This window comes from Labrus mixtus, chromosome 20 (genome assembly GCF_963584025.1).
Source record: "Labrus mixtus chromosome 20, fLabMix1.1, whole genome shotgun sequence".
Classification (NCBI taxonomy): domain Eukaryota; kingdom Metazoa; phylum Chordata; class Actinopteri; order Labriformes; family Labridae; genus Labrus; species Labrus mixtus.
This window is the reverse complement of record NC_083631.1, coordinates 12,301,295-12,317,672: the sequence shown is the minus strand read 5'-3', so window position 1 is coordinate 12,317,672 and position 16,378 is coordinate 12,301,295. Positions and strand designations below refer to the sequence as shown.

At 42.9% G+C, this 16,378-nt stretch overlaps 1 protein-coding gene across 2 annotated transcripts in view; it reads right to left on the bottom strand.

The window, feature by feature from the left end:
• Positions 1-11,160, bottom strand: part of rhbdf1a (rhomboid 5 homolog 1a (Drosophila)) — a 30,098-nt gene extending 18,938 nt beyond the window's left edge. The window contains exon 1 of one of the 2 annotated variants that reach the window (XM_061065322.1): positions 10,641-11,160. The gene's annotated coding sequence lies outside the window, so the exon portion shown is untranslated. The remainder of the gene's footprint in view (positions 1-10,640) is intronic. The other variant, XM_061065323.1, reaches the window with a different exon arrangement.
• Positions 11,161-16,378: the final 5,218 nt, after the last annotated feature.

The window sequence follows — 16,378 nt, the reverse complement described above, 5'->3', positions numbered from 1 at the left end:
GGAAGTAAGCAAAAGTTTCATCCAGTCCACCAAAATGTGTCCTGAGACTGCGACAACAAGAAGCACATTGTCTACAAGAGGTTTGACATTCTCTCATTAAGTGAGTAATAGGAGAATCTCAGAAACAGTGCGCCCCATCAACATGTGATCCCCATCTAAATAGTTTCCAGCATGATATCAGCCTGAATCAGGCTTACAAAAGGCTCCATTGTGAGTCCGAGTGTAGACCGTGCTAAACAACGGTCATTGTGCAGCCTGATTGAGTCAAGAAAAGCAAAAACAGACTCAAGTTTTCATTTCTCCATCAATGGAAGTGGCACACTAAGCAAATTCCCGGCTGGGGTGATTACATTGAGTTAAGTCAAGTTATGGTTTAGCAGGGATATTATTTTAGTGCGTATGATTCATGGGCAAAATGTGTATCCAAGGTAATCTTATCAGGTCATAAAAACAGGTGGTGATGTTACAAAGACAACCCTTCAGGTTTATCTTTGTCATCTTATCAATCAGCAGGATTAAAATACTCCACAGCGGTGATCCATCAGCTCTGTCACCTCACATCCTCTCCCTGCAGGAGACCACCAGCACAGAGAGAGATTGGCTTACTGCTTATTTTACTATTTTACTGAGGAGCTCCAGAAGGAAGGAAGTGCAGAGAAGAAGAAGAAAGGGGGGGGGGGGGGGGGAACGTGCAAATCAAGGCAGGAAACACACTACAGACCAGGCGCATTCTCCATGTCCGGCCTACAGAGCCAAGGAAACAACATACACTCGCTAACATGCACAGGAACACATCCACACTGCGCACGTAAACATACACATCCCCTACCAAGGCCGTGATATCGCAAACGTCACTGTATGTGCATATAATGAAGGGCCTTGTGGCCTGCCGCCCACTCCTGCCTGATGAAGAGCAAAGCAGAGAGTTCAGAGTGACATTGGAGCTGACACGTCTATTGGAGGAAGTGTGGCCTGTAGAGATGGGACGAACAAATTAGCATGGATTCACGCAGAGAAGAGAACGGAGGATGTCAGGTCTTCCATGTTTTCCAAAGTCAACGTCAGATTTTGGCATTTTAAAAGGTTTCTGAAGGCAATCAAGAGTCATTGGTTTAACTGACTTTTTTTTTTTTTTTTTTTTAATTACACCATCAAATTAAAGTTTTTCTTCTCAAGAGTATGAATGACTTTATAGAATTTAAAAAGCTGTACCAAAACATAATCAAGACAACAAAATGACTCGTGCTTACAGTGAATAAATGCTCCAATTCTTCGGAATCAAAGTCCGAAGAATTAATGAAAGTGTACTAGCCTGAAGTTTTTTGTTTTTTTTCTCTGAGAGTTAGCCAAAGACGACTGAGCGAGTTGGAAAACCCCTCTTCGGCTAATTTCGTTATCTTGTTGAACGCAGCTGTTGCCCTTAAAACGCCCCAAACCCCTTTCAGGATACCCGTAAATGAAACCTGAATAAATAAGACAGGAGGGACAACCGGCAAACAAAGACGAAAAAAAACAACTATTACAAATTGTAGAAAATGAAAGCATATCAAACATTCAAAATGCACAGTATGTAAAATAAAAACAAAGGTTTGATTCAAAGCTGCTTGTATTTTTCACAGGTATACTGAACCTGCATATCAAGGTCTAATTGGGGCTTTTACTCCCCGTCAATCATTCAAACAATTCACCTCATACCATTTCTGAAATTCCCTCAGCGTCTCTGACGGATGTAACCTTCACATTCATTTCTCAGAAAATATTTCTCCAACAGATTAATAGGACTGTGACAGCCCTGACTTCAGATTATTGAGTGCATTGATTTTCACCACTGCAGGGTGTGAATATGTGTACACATTCACACGCGTGTGGGCGGGTGAGTGTGGGTGTGTGTGTGTGTGTGTGTGTGTGTGTGTGTCTGAGTGTGCAGTGTTTCTGTGTAGGTGTTCACAGCATCAGTTGAGAGTCAAGTGAAGGACGGAATATCAATTAACGCTAAAGCCGTGCTTCTGCACAAAAACACACACAGTTTCACACTTTAGAAACCAGATTGTCTTACAGGTAGGAGGACTTTCATTTTTTTTCGCTGAGTCAACACTTAGCAGAAACCTAATTATTTGACAGGGTTCACAGTATTCATCACATGGAGCAGCACACATAACAACTCGGTTATTTAACAAGAGATCCTGTGTTTTGAATCTGTTTCATCTTTTACAACAGCAAATATATGGATGAGATAAAAGCGCACGAGGCAGCGCTAAAGTGTCCTCCCTGCGTTAAGTCTATCTGGTAGGGCACGACTTGTGGAAGATAAATGGGTGCTTCTTCGCAGCTACAGTATGCGCCCTCTTTCCCAGCGCTGCATGTGGTGCAACGAGCACACACATTCATTTCCCTGACCATCTACCACAACATCCCCTCTGTTCAGACTTTTCTGTAATAATGTAATAAAATTAACTTAACAAACAAACACTGTCTCTGGTATTTGCTGCCCACAGGATACATCTGAGGGTCTGATCTGATCATTACTCAGTCAGTGCTGGGGCACACATTCGGGTCATGATACATCTTGTCACAGGGTGTGAAATAGTCAAGATTGTGGAGAAATGACACAAACGGATGTTTGGTGAGATTTGGGTCTCTGTATCAAACGTGGGAATCTCATCATTTTAGCCCCTTTTTTTTTTTTTTTTTAAATTGGAAGAGATGTTTCAACACCATTTTCCCTTCCTGATACTCATTCCTATGACTAGACTTGTGCGTTTGTCTCTCAACCGGAAAGGTCTGGGATTCATTCCCCAGGACCCCCGCAGCCACATGTGGAAGTGTCACTGGGAAAGACACTGAACCAAACCAAATTGCTCACACTGTTGCGTCAGCAGAGTATGCATGTGTATGAATGGAAAGAGATAATACTACTGGAGACTTTACGTAGCAGCCTCTGCCAACAGTTAGTGCATGTGATGTGAATGGGGGACTGAGACGTGAACTGAAAAGCACTTTGAGTAAGCTAGAAAAGCGCTAAACTGCAAAATAGCACGAGTCCATTTAGGCTACTTGTTTATATTTTGGTACCAAGCAAAACTAACACATGTTAAAAAAGTTATGTAGTTAATATTATAATTATTTAACAGCCATATATGATTGCTACCATTGTTTTATGGCCATTGTTTTAGTGAAAACTGCAGGACAAGCTGCCAACTCCAAAACAATCTAGGCTAACATTAGCAGCGGCTAACTTAACTCTGCATGTAAATATACCTAGACTACTTATTCTGACATTTTGCTAACTTTGTGGCGACAGTAGCCCAGACTGTAGGGACTTGGCGTTGGTAACCCGCAGGTCACCGACTCCAGTTCTGAACTGCCTGTGCCTGTCAGTGTGGTAAATGTGAAATGGACTTGAGCTTATAAAGCGCTTTTCTAGTCTTCCGACTACTCAAAGCGCTTTTACACTGCATGTCACACCTACACATTCACACACTGATGGTAGTGATCGCTATGTAGTATCATCCATCAGAAGTAACTTATCCCATTCATACACCCCCACCGAAGCAGCGGGAGCAATTCAGGGTTTGCCTAAGGACACAGCGGACATGTTGCCCAGCTGGGGATCGAACCCTCGACCTTCCGGTTGAGAGGCGACGACTCTACCAACTGAGCCACAGCTGGTGCAGCCCCCTCATTCTTACACTTCTCTATTGATTTGCATTAAGTCCAGTTTGCATGTGTGTATTACAGGACTATGTGTGTAGCACATTTCATTTATAGCAGAGAGATAAATCTACCTCCCTTACACTTCTTAAAATCTTCTTACACTCCCTGCTTGCACTTTACTGTTTTCTAATGGAAATAAAACATTATAGGGGTTACTTAATTAAGGTATTGAAAGGTGAATCGACTGGTGTACTTGTTGCTACCTGACGTTGAACTTAAAGAAACATCAGAGGCATTCCTGAAACTGGTGTATCGGAAAGTTTGATAAGCAGCTTTCAAAGGAAGTTCTCAGAAAAAAAACAACAACTTTAAAATAGTAACAAGCACTCATAGGATCAATGAACACAGGACTAACTGCACTCATTCAGAACATTCGCATTAGATGGCCTAATTAATTATAACATGAAAACTATTCTAACTTTTTCAACCTGCAAACTCATGCAAGTGTAAACTTTACCCCAAAACCAGCCACTTTTGCGATGTGCTACCAGCATGTAGGAGACAAAAATAGCAACAACTGTGAATGATTGCATTCAGGCATTTATTTGCAGTCAGCACAAAAGCACAGGCTGAAGAAATAATCTAATCTGAACAGACTGGTGATCACGCAAATAAAACACTAATGTCCAAGGTTTTTGTTAATGATAACGATAATCTCACGGCAATAATCAGTTAACGTGCAAGACACTGACATAAACTGCTCTGAGAAAGTGAGCGAGCATCCAGGGAAACACCCAGAGGTGAAGCCAAGGTCTCCAACTTGGGACAAATTAAAGCTAGGGTGACTGGGGAGGAAGAAGGGAGAATGAAGCCATGCAGCTGGGCCACTAGATCTGTGGAAAACTCCTGACAAAAGGCACAGGAAGAACCGAGAAGGCCGGGGGCAGGTCCTCTGGGACAGTCACAAGCCCAGTGAGGGGGAGGCCTCCTCATTTGCTCTGTCCATTGGAAATATGGTCAGTTTTCCTCCACAAGTCCCACGCTACTTCATGGAGGGACGCAATCTTACTCTGCTAGTGTTTGAGAGCAACAAACACTGTGGTAGCAGCAGCAACAAACAATGGGAAATGGAATACTGTGAGGCGACAGATGGTCTAATTCAGGCAAAATGAGAGAAGTGAAACTAACAGCGTGGGCGTAGAAACCGAGACAATCTACAGGAATAAATGACTTAAGAATTGCACTACAGTTGATGTTTGTGTTTGAATGAGTGAGTATGCTTCACCGCATATTCAAAGTCAGGAGCCTTCACTATAAACTGGGCGTGATCGACTAGGCACCATAAATGAAAGGGCTTTACATCATTTTCCCCTGGCATGCAGCGTTACAAGCGCTGTCAGATGGCAAATGGAAGGGAAAGTTGGCACAGGAGTGATATAAAGAGAGAGGGAGTGGAAAAGGGGAACGCTGAAGGTTACAGGAATCAGGTACTTGTTCAAAAAGTGTTTGACTTGATGCCAATTCAATCTGTCAAGACTGACATATATCAAGCAGATTGACAAATATATATTTGAATAAAAAGTACGACTTCATATTTATAGAGGAGTCATGGTGCAACCCCTTCTCTGCACTGATTTTTTTTATTTTTATTTCAGGGGTCCAAGTTCGGGAAAAACAGAAGAGCATTCAAACTAAGATCCTCCTCTTCTGAAAAAAACCCCCAAAAAAAACAAAAACAGTGAAAGACAAATCAGAGAGGAGGTTAAAAACACACCCTCAGGAAGCTACTGCAGTGAGTTTGTTGCATGGTACGTGATGTTTGTGAGACTGCCCCAACGTCTCTGGCACTGTCAGCCGCCATATACGTATATATAAATACATATCTGTGTGTGTGTGTGTGTGTGTGTGTGTGTGTGTGTGTGTGTGTGTGTGTGTGTGTGTGTGTGTGTGTGTGTGTGTGTGTGTGTGTGTGTGTGTGTGTGTAGCTACATTCACATTCACTTGCAGTCTGGTTGATACACAAAGCCTCTGGGTATGACGGCTGACTGTGCCAGAGACATTGGGGCGGGAGGAAGAGTGGAAGGGGTAATGGGTGGAGGTGGTGGTGGTGGTGGTGGTGGGGGGGGGGGGGGGTATCCTATTTAAAACTGCACTCTCATAGCTGCTGTTACACTGCTGGGATACTGTATCAGTCAGGGTGTTCTTGGATGTAGTCCTCTGGCCTGACAATGATCTGAGAACGAGTAAACAGACACAACACAGTGTTGTTACAGCATGCATTGGAACGCACTGAAAGTACAGACGTAACTCTTTTCAAAGAATGTGACTAATGGCTTTTATTCATGTTAATATGAACAACGTTTGGGTTGCCATAATGTGAAATATGCTGTAAATTTGTGCACATCTTGGAGTAAAGCTTAAATGGTCATCTGTGACATTTTTATTTTACAAGTTGATCTTGTTGTTCTAGCGTTGGAACAAAAACCTTCCGTCAAAGGACGTCACCCCGGCAAGACGACACAACTGCAACATACCTGACAGCCAGCAACATATATTTCTCTCTCTCTCTCTCTCTCTCTTGAGGCAACCGGTCAAGACAGATATTTATTGAGTTACCGCCAAACACGCCCTCTGCGGAAGATCAAAGTTCAAAAGAGGCATTGCTCGCCTTCTGAGGAAAGAGAAAAAAAAAACCACAGCATTCCCACAGGCCCGGAAAATGAGCTTTGTCCTGGGGTTAACCAGCCAGTCAATGAGGGGAAAAAAAAAAAAAGAAGCTATGTGAGCAACGACACCCTGTAACTATACCAACCCTAAATTAGATGTTTTCATCCCTGCCAAACGCCTAATGTTGGCCTTAACCAGATAACTGTGAAAACAATTCATAGTAACCTGTATTTTTCAAAGTCACCACACCTCGGATTTTCCTCCAAACCCTGTGTGTCTGAAGGTGTCTAGTAAATTCTGTGAATGGTTGCTTCATGAGTCTGTCAGGCTTCATGACAGATGAGGTGCTGAATGAGAGAAAGGGGCAGGGTGGGCTGCTGGCAGACGGAGGCCTCGGAGGCTCAGAGGTGGACCTGAAATAGCCCTGCTGCTGCATTATGGCATTACATCACAGCTGACTTCAACATCATGGCGGCCGCTGCATCATGCCAGCGTTAAGGTGTCATGGGATGTGAAACAACTGACCGCGACGGCTGTTAGTCACACAACCAAGCAGTGAGAAGGGGGGAAAGCACTCCGAGATCGAGCGCAGTACCCTGTATCCAAAAAGGATGATGAAATCTAATTAACGTGTAATTCAATGAACAACAAATGCACATATTAGTTCTCCTTTCACTCTGGTATAATTGCGTAGTGTATCTTTCATTCCTTCTTGCATTCATTTGCACTGCACTCACACATGTCTGTTTCTTTTCCCACACACACATAGCACATCACCTGACACGTGGGGGGGGGGGGGGGGGGGGGGGGGGGGGGGGGGGAATCACAGCTCCCACTCCTGACAACTCTGTCAAAACCGTGACAACATCAAAGACCAGAAAGTGTGAAATGATCGAGCACCGGCACGGTTGAGATCAAACACCGCCTCTGGGCGCTCTCTCACCATCAATCCCCGACAAACCATACCCGACGTGCTTTCTCGAGCTACAACCTCGGTTGGAGTTCAGTTGTGGGAACCCGTTGTAAGCATTATTACTCTGCAGGGAGGCATGCACATTGTCTCTGAAGTAGCAGAACAAGTTGGTTAAGATGTTTGACATCTCTACTTGCTGCTGCCGTGCCCCATATTCACAAATCAATGCAATGCAGGAGACAGCTCACTAGAACACTTCTCAACACAAAGACGACAGATATATGACAGTCTGAAAGAAACATTTGACCCTTCGCTTTATTAATACAACTCATTGGGTGTTTTCAAACATTTAAGGGTGTTCAAGAATCTTCAGAAGGAGATCAATGCTTCTTGAGTTTTAATACATGATCCAATATTATGAAAAAAGAATCAGATAGAAAATGGGAGATTAAGTACAGTAAATCAGTCCATAGAAAAAGAATCATTTTAACATACTTTTCCTTGATGCTGAAATTTTAAAACGGGTCAATTTGACCCGAAGACCCTATAGGAGGGTTAAGTGAGTTGAGGAAAGACAGGAAATGTTGGGAGGAGAGAGCTGACATGCAGCGAATGGCCGAGGTTGGATTTGAACCAACGGGGGGGGGGGGGGGGGGGGGGGAGAATAACAGCTAAGGCTATCTAGCAGCCCGTGCATTTTATCTTTCTAATGCTGAAGTCAGCCTTCAGACAGATTTCAACTAAATGTGAACAAGTGAAATCGCTAATCGACGAACAAGCATGCAGTATAGAATATAATACAGTAGTCTCATTCAAGACATGCATTGCCATTAAATAGTAGAGATAGCTAGGCAGACCGAATAGCAGCCTATTACCACATTTGATTTGATTTTTTGATATTTCCCACAACACGATACATGTCGTGATCTACGTCCATTGATTTTGTATAATGATCATGTCCGACACAGAATTCACCACGACAGCTGTTCTTCATTGTTGAGGATAGCAGCAGAAGCAGAAGCAGAAGCATCCTACAACTTAAACACTCTTCATAACACAATTCAGGTCCTCAGAGATCCTAGAAATATATGTTGTTAAAGTGAACTGCACCATATGGTCGACTGTCTTTCAAAACTGTCATCGCAGCTTTGCGGCCATAATCGATTCTTTCACATCCGCGCCAATACACGTATTTGCAAGGCGCACATGACGATATATCGCACAGCCCTACACCTCACCATATAGCATTACTTGTTAAACGTGTGTTCTTAGCAGATTTCAAAACATGCAAAGTTTAGGTCCCCTGCTAAACTAGATTCTCAAGTGGACAAGTGTTGTCCTCGTGATGCAGATGTGTTTGCTGGTGAAACAGCCCGAGGTTATTTTGAAAAGCATGTGCTCAGCACACACACACACGGGACTGTTTAGCCCAGTTACGCTCATTTCGTCTTGTTTGGGGAGAGAGAGAGCACTCTGTCCACCCTGGACTAAAGACAATGACTAACAATCATAAAGAGTACACCCATGCTAGGAAGACGGGCAGATTTCAGGGGGGGGGGGTTCTTCCAGTAAATGTGTGGCTGCTAATGTAATCCAACTGACGCCGGCAATCTGGACATCAGAAAGTGTGTCCTGCCTTTGGGTGCATCGTCTTGAAGTGATTAGGCCACGAAACAGTGCTATAGTGTTGAGAAGTGATGCATGCTTTGGGAGATATGGAAAGAAAGTGTTCTTACAGAATGAATAGAGGAGGGCTGGAGCTCTTTTGAAGGCAACACCATGAAGCAGTCGTACAAGATTGTGCACTTGGCCAGCCTGACAGATAGACAGATACCGCGCCATGAGTCATGCAGGCATGACTACAGTGTGCCCCCCCCCCCCCCCCCCCTTCAGCAGCCCCCCTGAAAAAAACTCACATACCAGCCGGTCAACACAGGCCCGCCTAGATAGTCCACCTGCCTCATCAGAACTACACCCAGCTCACTCTCCAAGTATCACATGCACCCACATAAACACACACACACACACACACACACACACACACACACACACATTGGGAATATTGGAGGAGATACAGTGGATGAGCATGCCTGCCACTATCACACATGAAGGCCCAGCTTTATCGGTGCGATTACATCACCCGGAGCCATGATAACCCCTCCCTCCATGTGATACAGTTTCAGGAACACTGGGCACACAAACCAGGCCATGTGGTCCTGTGTCCCTGTCTGCCAAAATAACTCAGCAGTTTCTATTACAGTACGTTCCACGGTTTCACTTCAGTCTGGCCAGGTATTGTAGGACACTGGAGAGCGTAACCTTCCCCCATGACAACAAGTTTGCACTTTTGTTTGCTTTCATCCTCAGATGAGTCAAATCTAGACATTCAGGTGGCCCCATGCATATGATTTAGTGGAATTTCTTCCCTTTGTGCCTGTCTGCCGTGACTCACTTGGAGTCGCTGTGTGTTACTGCCTCATGAAAACCACATTTCAGAAGGAAACAAAGATCTGAGGAAGAGAGAGTACTTTAAGGTTCAGAGGTCAAGGGGCTAAATTCCGTAGGGTGCTCTTTTTTTTATCCACATGGTCTCGACCAGCGTAAAACATTTGTGAGACGATAGAATTGAGTGACAATGAAATCAAGCGTTCGAGGGAAATGACGGCGATACAGCTGATGACTATAGGAGAAAGGAGGCAGAGTGGGGAGGAGGAGGAGGAGGCGGGTGACAAAGATGCGTGAGGTCATGGTGTGACTTTGTGTGTTGCAAAAAAAACAAAAAAACGTTCAGTTGTTCAAAAACACAGTCATGCAATGAAACCACATGCAGGTTAAATGGAATCACATTGCAGTGAGACGGTGATGACCTCCATCTGTCTGACAGAACGGCCCACATGATGTAATGTTGCTATACCTTTAAGAGTATTCTTTTGCTTTCTAATGCTGGTTCTGACACTCACAAGAAGTCTACTTCTGAATGGGGCCATGTTTGAGTAAAAGAAAAAGTAGACTATTCTTATTTAGCTTCTCAGCCTGTGTCTTGTTTTTTTGTGAATGAGGCTCATTTCACAGTTCATTGATTCCACTTCAGCATCTCTTAAATGAGTATTGGTTACACACTTTTATAAAAAAGGTGATTAGGCCTAAAGGTAGACCCTATAATACTGTGAGCCCTTTAAATGAAGCACTTTTTCAATGTTAACTTCCCAAAAAGCAGCACAAACGACCAGCTTCCTGCTCACTTTGCTTAAACCTGTCAGTGAAGGATTCCCAATTGAACCAAAAATCCAATCGACTGGTAATCTCGCGTCTCCTCCACGGTCACGACGCGTGAGCGCTTCCTACGGCCGCTGCCTTCCGTATGGCAGCCCGCAGGAGACATTCGTGGAATAATGACACAACTTACCCTTAGGAACAACCGGCTCAGATGATCTCCAGCAGTAATAATAAAAAATCACTAAAAAATCACTAAATCTGATTCCACAGATTTTCTTTTCCCCGAGCAGCCAATGAGTGATTCGTCACATCATTACTGATCAGCAGCAGGAATAAACGCGCTTCTTCTTCTTCTGCCGACCCACAGATGTTTTCTAAGCCCAGCCCGGTGCCGTGGTGTTCAATCCGGTCGCTCCCGATCACAGCAGCAGCAGCAGAGGCAGTCCAGGCTGATGTATGAGGCCGAAATGTGGCTGCCGTCCGGTTCTCTGCTCCCCACCTACGGATAGAGCATTCCCACACTGCTCCATGGATCGACCCGGGCTAAGTTTTCTTCTGCCGGTTGTAGGCTAATTCAGTTTGACGGAGAGTCAGCCCCGCCCTGGACTGGAGACGGGTCTGTGGAGAAGGGAGAAGGCGAGCCCGTCAAGGTCTCCAACCAATCGGTGTGTACACAGGGAGGCGCTGCTTCTCCCGGTGAACGGCGGTGACTAAGCGATACTCCGCCAGAGAACTCAACCCGGGGTTAAACTCTCTCTCTCTCTCTCTCTCTCTCCAGCTGCCGCGACTCCACCTACAACCTCCGCGATCCTCTTTAATGAGCTGTTATCACAGCAACCTGTTAACGACACAGACAAATGTTTGAACACGGGCTTGATGTGTTGTAGCCAATGTCTGATAGGAAATCAGCATGAAAAAAACAACAAAGTCCCCTAAAGTCTGGCTTTGATTACAGAGGAGAAAGCAACACATACATAGTTCTATTCGCTTGTTATGATTATTTGTAGTTTCTAATCACTGCCTGACCAAACCTGAAGATGAAGAACCTTAAAATTAATCATTACCTTGACCAAAAAAAAAATCACGTGACCTGGTACAAAGGTGAGTATGTTTTCTCTGACTCACAACCTCAATAGTTTGGCTGTAAGCAAAGACCAAAAGTTCATTCTACTGATGACATACTGTAAAGAATCAATAAACCTATGTTGACTTAATGCAGGTTATTGCACCGTGCATCAGTTTAAGCTCACTTTCAGCTGAGAATAATAAATGCAAACAAATAAATTATGTTATAGGCCTACATTTCTTTCTGGGTAAAATATATAATAAAACAAATGTGTAACCTTCATAGAACAAAACATCAATTTTGACACTTTTTGGTTCGTGTTTACAAAGACCGCGTAATGGTTAAAAATCCTAAGCATTCTCCACAAATCATTGAGCAGCCACATGCAACATAACACCAGTGTAACAACATCCTGGGGATGGGTCTGTTTATGCTACTTATGAGGTTAAACTTCAAACCTCGTGGGTATATCCAATAAAAGAGACAATTTACAGAGCTCAAGGCATTTCAAATACCTCAACCTTTCTCTGTGGAGAAGCCTAAAATCCAGTGTCCTCAATCATTAGTTAGAAAAAAGAAAAGAAAAGAAAAAAAACACTTAATAAGTTGGCAGCTTCAAAATCATTTTTGCATTCTACAGGTAAAAAAAATAATAATTTGAAATAAAGCCACTTTTACTGCATTAGGTATTACTCGCTGCTGCTCTAATGAAAAGACCATTTTCATGCATTCCATCATAGTTTCACTGAAAGCTCGGAGCCACCTGGGAACATTCTCCAGGAGAGAGATGGATGTGAGGAAGCAGAGGGTTTCTGAGGTGCTGACAGGGGGCACCAAGTAAGCACTTCTCCTCAGATGAAGTTTCGAGGCACAAGCGACTCGGGTTCCTGGAAACGTCTCTTTCATGACTACTTTGATGTTCTTCTCGATTAAGACCAATCCCACGCTAAATGTGGCTGCCAGGGCAGGTCTGCTGTAACAATAAAGGAAGACATAATATGACCCCGTTTCTTTTTCTGCTGACAGGGCCACTATGTTTGTGTTCCTAGAACAAGTGATCACTAGAGTGCAGCTTGAGTTTTTCAGATGATATTCTCTGCAGAAGTAGCAATATGATGACTGAATTCTTCAGACTTTTTACATGTGTAAAATATTCAAATCATACTGATACAAGTCCTGCATTAAGTTAATAAAAGCAAATAAGAGGAAAATATCACAAACACAACTAAAAGTACTCATCACGGATGAGTCGGCCTACTCCTTTCAGAGTATTATTTTACCTGCATGGTGCCAAAATGAATCGCAAAAATTTTACATAGGCCTACTTTTCAGTTCAAATCTAATAATAATGCATCATGTATTTTAATAAGATCACATGTTCTGTAGGCTTATATAAAATCTTAATGTGCAAAATAGCTCTTGATAAAATTAAATTGCTGGAATAAATGTTGCCTTGTGAATGAAACTTGAAACATAATGCAAACACTCACTTAAAGTAAACTACCTTAAAACTGCACTGAAGACCTGTGCAGTATTTCAGTCAATCTATTTAGCAGCTATCCACCACTTTTCAGCAAATAATTGTCAATGTTGTTGTTCCAAGTATAGCCCAGGCATAATCAGCAATTTTACTTTCATTTATATTGGTTTGCTACAAATCAGGATGTCTTAATATGTTTCACTTTTTTTTTTAATGATTTTTATTGTTGTTAATACTATTATGGTAATGTTCTGTACAGCAGTTTGTGACCTCGCTCTGTAAAAGGTGCTATACCAAATAAAAATTATTATATTTATTCAAATGATGCTTTTCCTGCCAAATAGTAATGTGTAGTGAAAAAAATGTAAATTCAAAGTAAATGAAAAGTCTTGTTTTGTATAAAGTGTGGGTTTGAAATATTTGCATATTACCTCTGCAGCTCCTCCACAAATAAACAGTCAGCAGCTCCCCTCCCTTGTAGTAATTCAAATCTGTCGCAAGAAACAAATGTTTCCTCTTTTTTTTGTTTTCAATAGCTTCAACAAGAAAGAAATCTGTCAATTTAAATGTGATTGTAGACACACAAAAAACTGCAGACAAGCACACAACATGCACGTTTTACACACGTATAGTTCACTACATGAAAAGGAGAAATCTTTCCTCTCACCTCGAGTCTTCTCTCCGTCCAGCACCCACGGGTCTCGTCCCTGTCAGCATGAATGATAGGAACAATTAAAAGAGAGCTAAATCAGACACTTGCTCCTGAATGTGCCAAAAGACGGTATTTCCACCACAGGAGTGACTTTATCGGGCATCATCGACTCTTACATAGCACTCTGCTATGTAAGGGCTGTTTACAGGCCTGCTGGGACGTTCTGATTGATATACCATGAAGTAGTGGTAATTAATGGCAAACTTTTCCCCCTGGAAGGCTGAAGACGGGGCAAAGGCAACAATTAGGAAGCGACACAGGACCTGTAGGAGCACTTAAGGCCCCCTGAAGACCCATCAATCAGACAAGGATAAAAGGGTTGAGTGCGAGGGTAATGTTTAACCGAGAGGACATCGTCAAACCGTTTCCTCCTTCTTCAACCAGGAGAAATGGAGGGGAGATCATCACTGCTGTGTAAGGAAAACAGAGAGGCACTGGGTTGTATGGGTGACAGGGTTTACTATGCACCAGGTCAAAAAGTGTTAACAAGCATGTTACCTTCTGAAGGATGCTTCTGTGGTGATTGTGCCACGGTAAGAAATGTTGGGCCATTCTTTATGGATTAAGGTATTTTGAGATTTTGCGTACAGCAAAGACATCTAAATCCCCAACAAAATATTTTTAAATTGAGGATTACTTTGCAAGGAGAGCACTGATCACAGTAAAGGGAGCACTTGCAAAACTCAACCTACAGCAGTGCTGCAAAGAAACGCAGCAGAGGGAGGCTGTTAGAGAAATCAGAAGGGGTTTGCTGTGTGGTCATGTTAAGAAGATTTACACTCCCTTGTTTTAGTGATAAGAGCAGTACGATCCTGCAGACGGCCCTCCCTCCGTGCCTGCCTGACTCATTGCTTGCTCCCTCTGAGAGCCACAGGTGTGAGATGAGACAAGGAAGCTGTTATCAGAGCAGACCAGGAAAGGTCAGGGGGCTGGAGATTACAGCAGGCTCAATCAACAAACCAGACAGGTGGTAGGCTGAGTTTTCCTCTTTTAATGGTCACCTCAAAAAGCCATGTTGGTGTATAAACCACACCATGTAGTTTAAAAGAGATTCTGCAGCATAACTTCTGTTTTACAAACATGTCCGAGGCTTAACTAATTTACCATATTGCAGAAACAACAAGCTTAAATCTGTGGTCTAAGCAAGCACAAAGGACAAGGAGTGTGCTACATGCATATATTTATATAGTTATTCTGTTCAAATCTTTGGGGCATAAGATCCCAGATGTAGTTCTCCATAAACCTCTGTTGTCCAGGTGTGTGAACCTGGCCTCACATGGGCTAATCCCCCTGCTTCCCCCTCCCAGTGAGAACTCATCCACCTGCACTGCCAACAAGAAAAGAGACTCATCATGAATCATTAATTGTCATCGCTTAATAATTAATCCCATCAAACACTGAAAATGCAGATGCCTACCAGCTGCTGCCCCTCATTGGCTGTGTGTGTGTGTGTGTGTGTGTGTGTGTGTGTGTGTGTGTGTGTGTGTGCGTGCGTGCGTGCGTGTGTGTGTGTGTGGGGGGGGATAATGATTGTAGTTAAAGATGCTGCAAGAAGGGTTTCTTGGAAGCAATTTGAGAAAATATTATGGATTATTTGTACCATTCCATCAACCTTTAAAATAAATCGAATTATATAGCAATGACTTCCACCACTTGTAATAGGTTGAGGAGTTTGTAGTGTAATTAACACGTAGTGAAGTAGATGCCATTTAATCAACTTAAGAGTCACGTCAGTTTGCCATAGATTTGTGATGGCCTTTTTAAAAAAAAATAATAATAATCATGCCACACTGATGCAGGTTACTAGTTTGCAGATCATGCAAGTTATTTCAGCTTTGTAAAATTGGTATCATTAATAATCAAAGACATACAAATAAACAAATAAAGGCTAGATAAAATTAATAATTTGGGATATTCTCTTTAAATAACCTAATAACTCATGGAAAGTATTTCAGCTTTTGTAATGGACATACAGGGATTCAAGCATCAAACATTCTATACAGGAAAGCAACTTTTTTTTCCTGTTTTATTTTTATTAAAACAAAATTCACATAAACATTTAGAAATATATTATAGCAAAACCAAAACAAATACGTGGAGGAACCATCCTCTTCAAACTGCAATGAGGAGAAAACATTAAACCCAGCAGATCAACCCTGATTCTTCCTAGGATTCTCTGACTCATCGAGTAGTAAGAAGCTGCATTCTGCTCGTCCATCTGCACACACAGACGAGTCCCCGGCCCCTGCTCAGCTTCACTATCACTGCCCGCTGACTGCTGGTGTTGAAAGTGATCCAGAATGCAAAACCTCAGCCAAGCTGTGGCTGCTAAGATTATCAGAGCAGCAACAAAAGAAAGCTGCCCGGCCCAGACCTCCCCATCACTGCTGACATTCAGTGGAAGCACAGTCAAAGCAAACAATGGCCTTCACTGGTCCAGCAGCCATGACAAAGTCAACAGCCAACACCAGGACTGTTTGACTGAACATGCTCAGCAGATCTCTGTCTGGATAATATCCTGGCTCAATAAGTCAGCTGAGGTCTGTGTGTCCAAAAGTGGTTACATGATAAATTAAGCGACTGTGATTCTACAGAGACATCATGTTTAACACCATCTGTGAATAAGCAATTACTCTACCGTTTGAGAACAGATTCAAAATCAAAGAGACA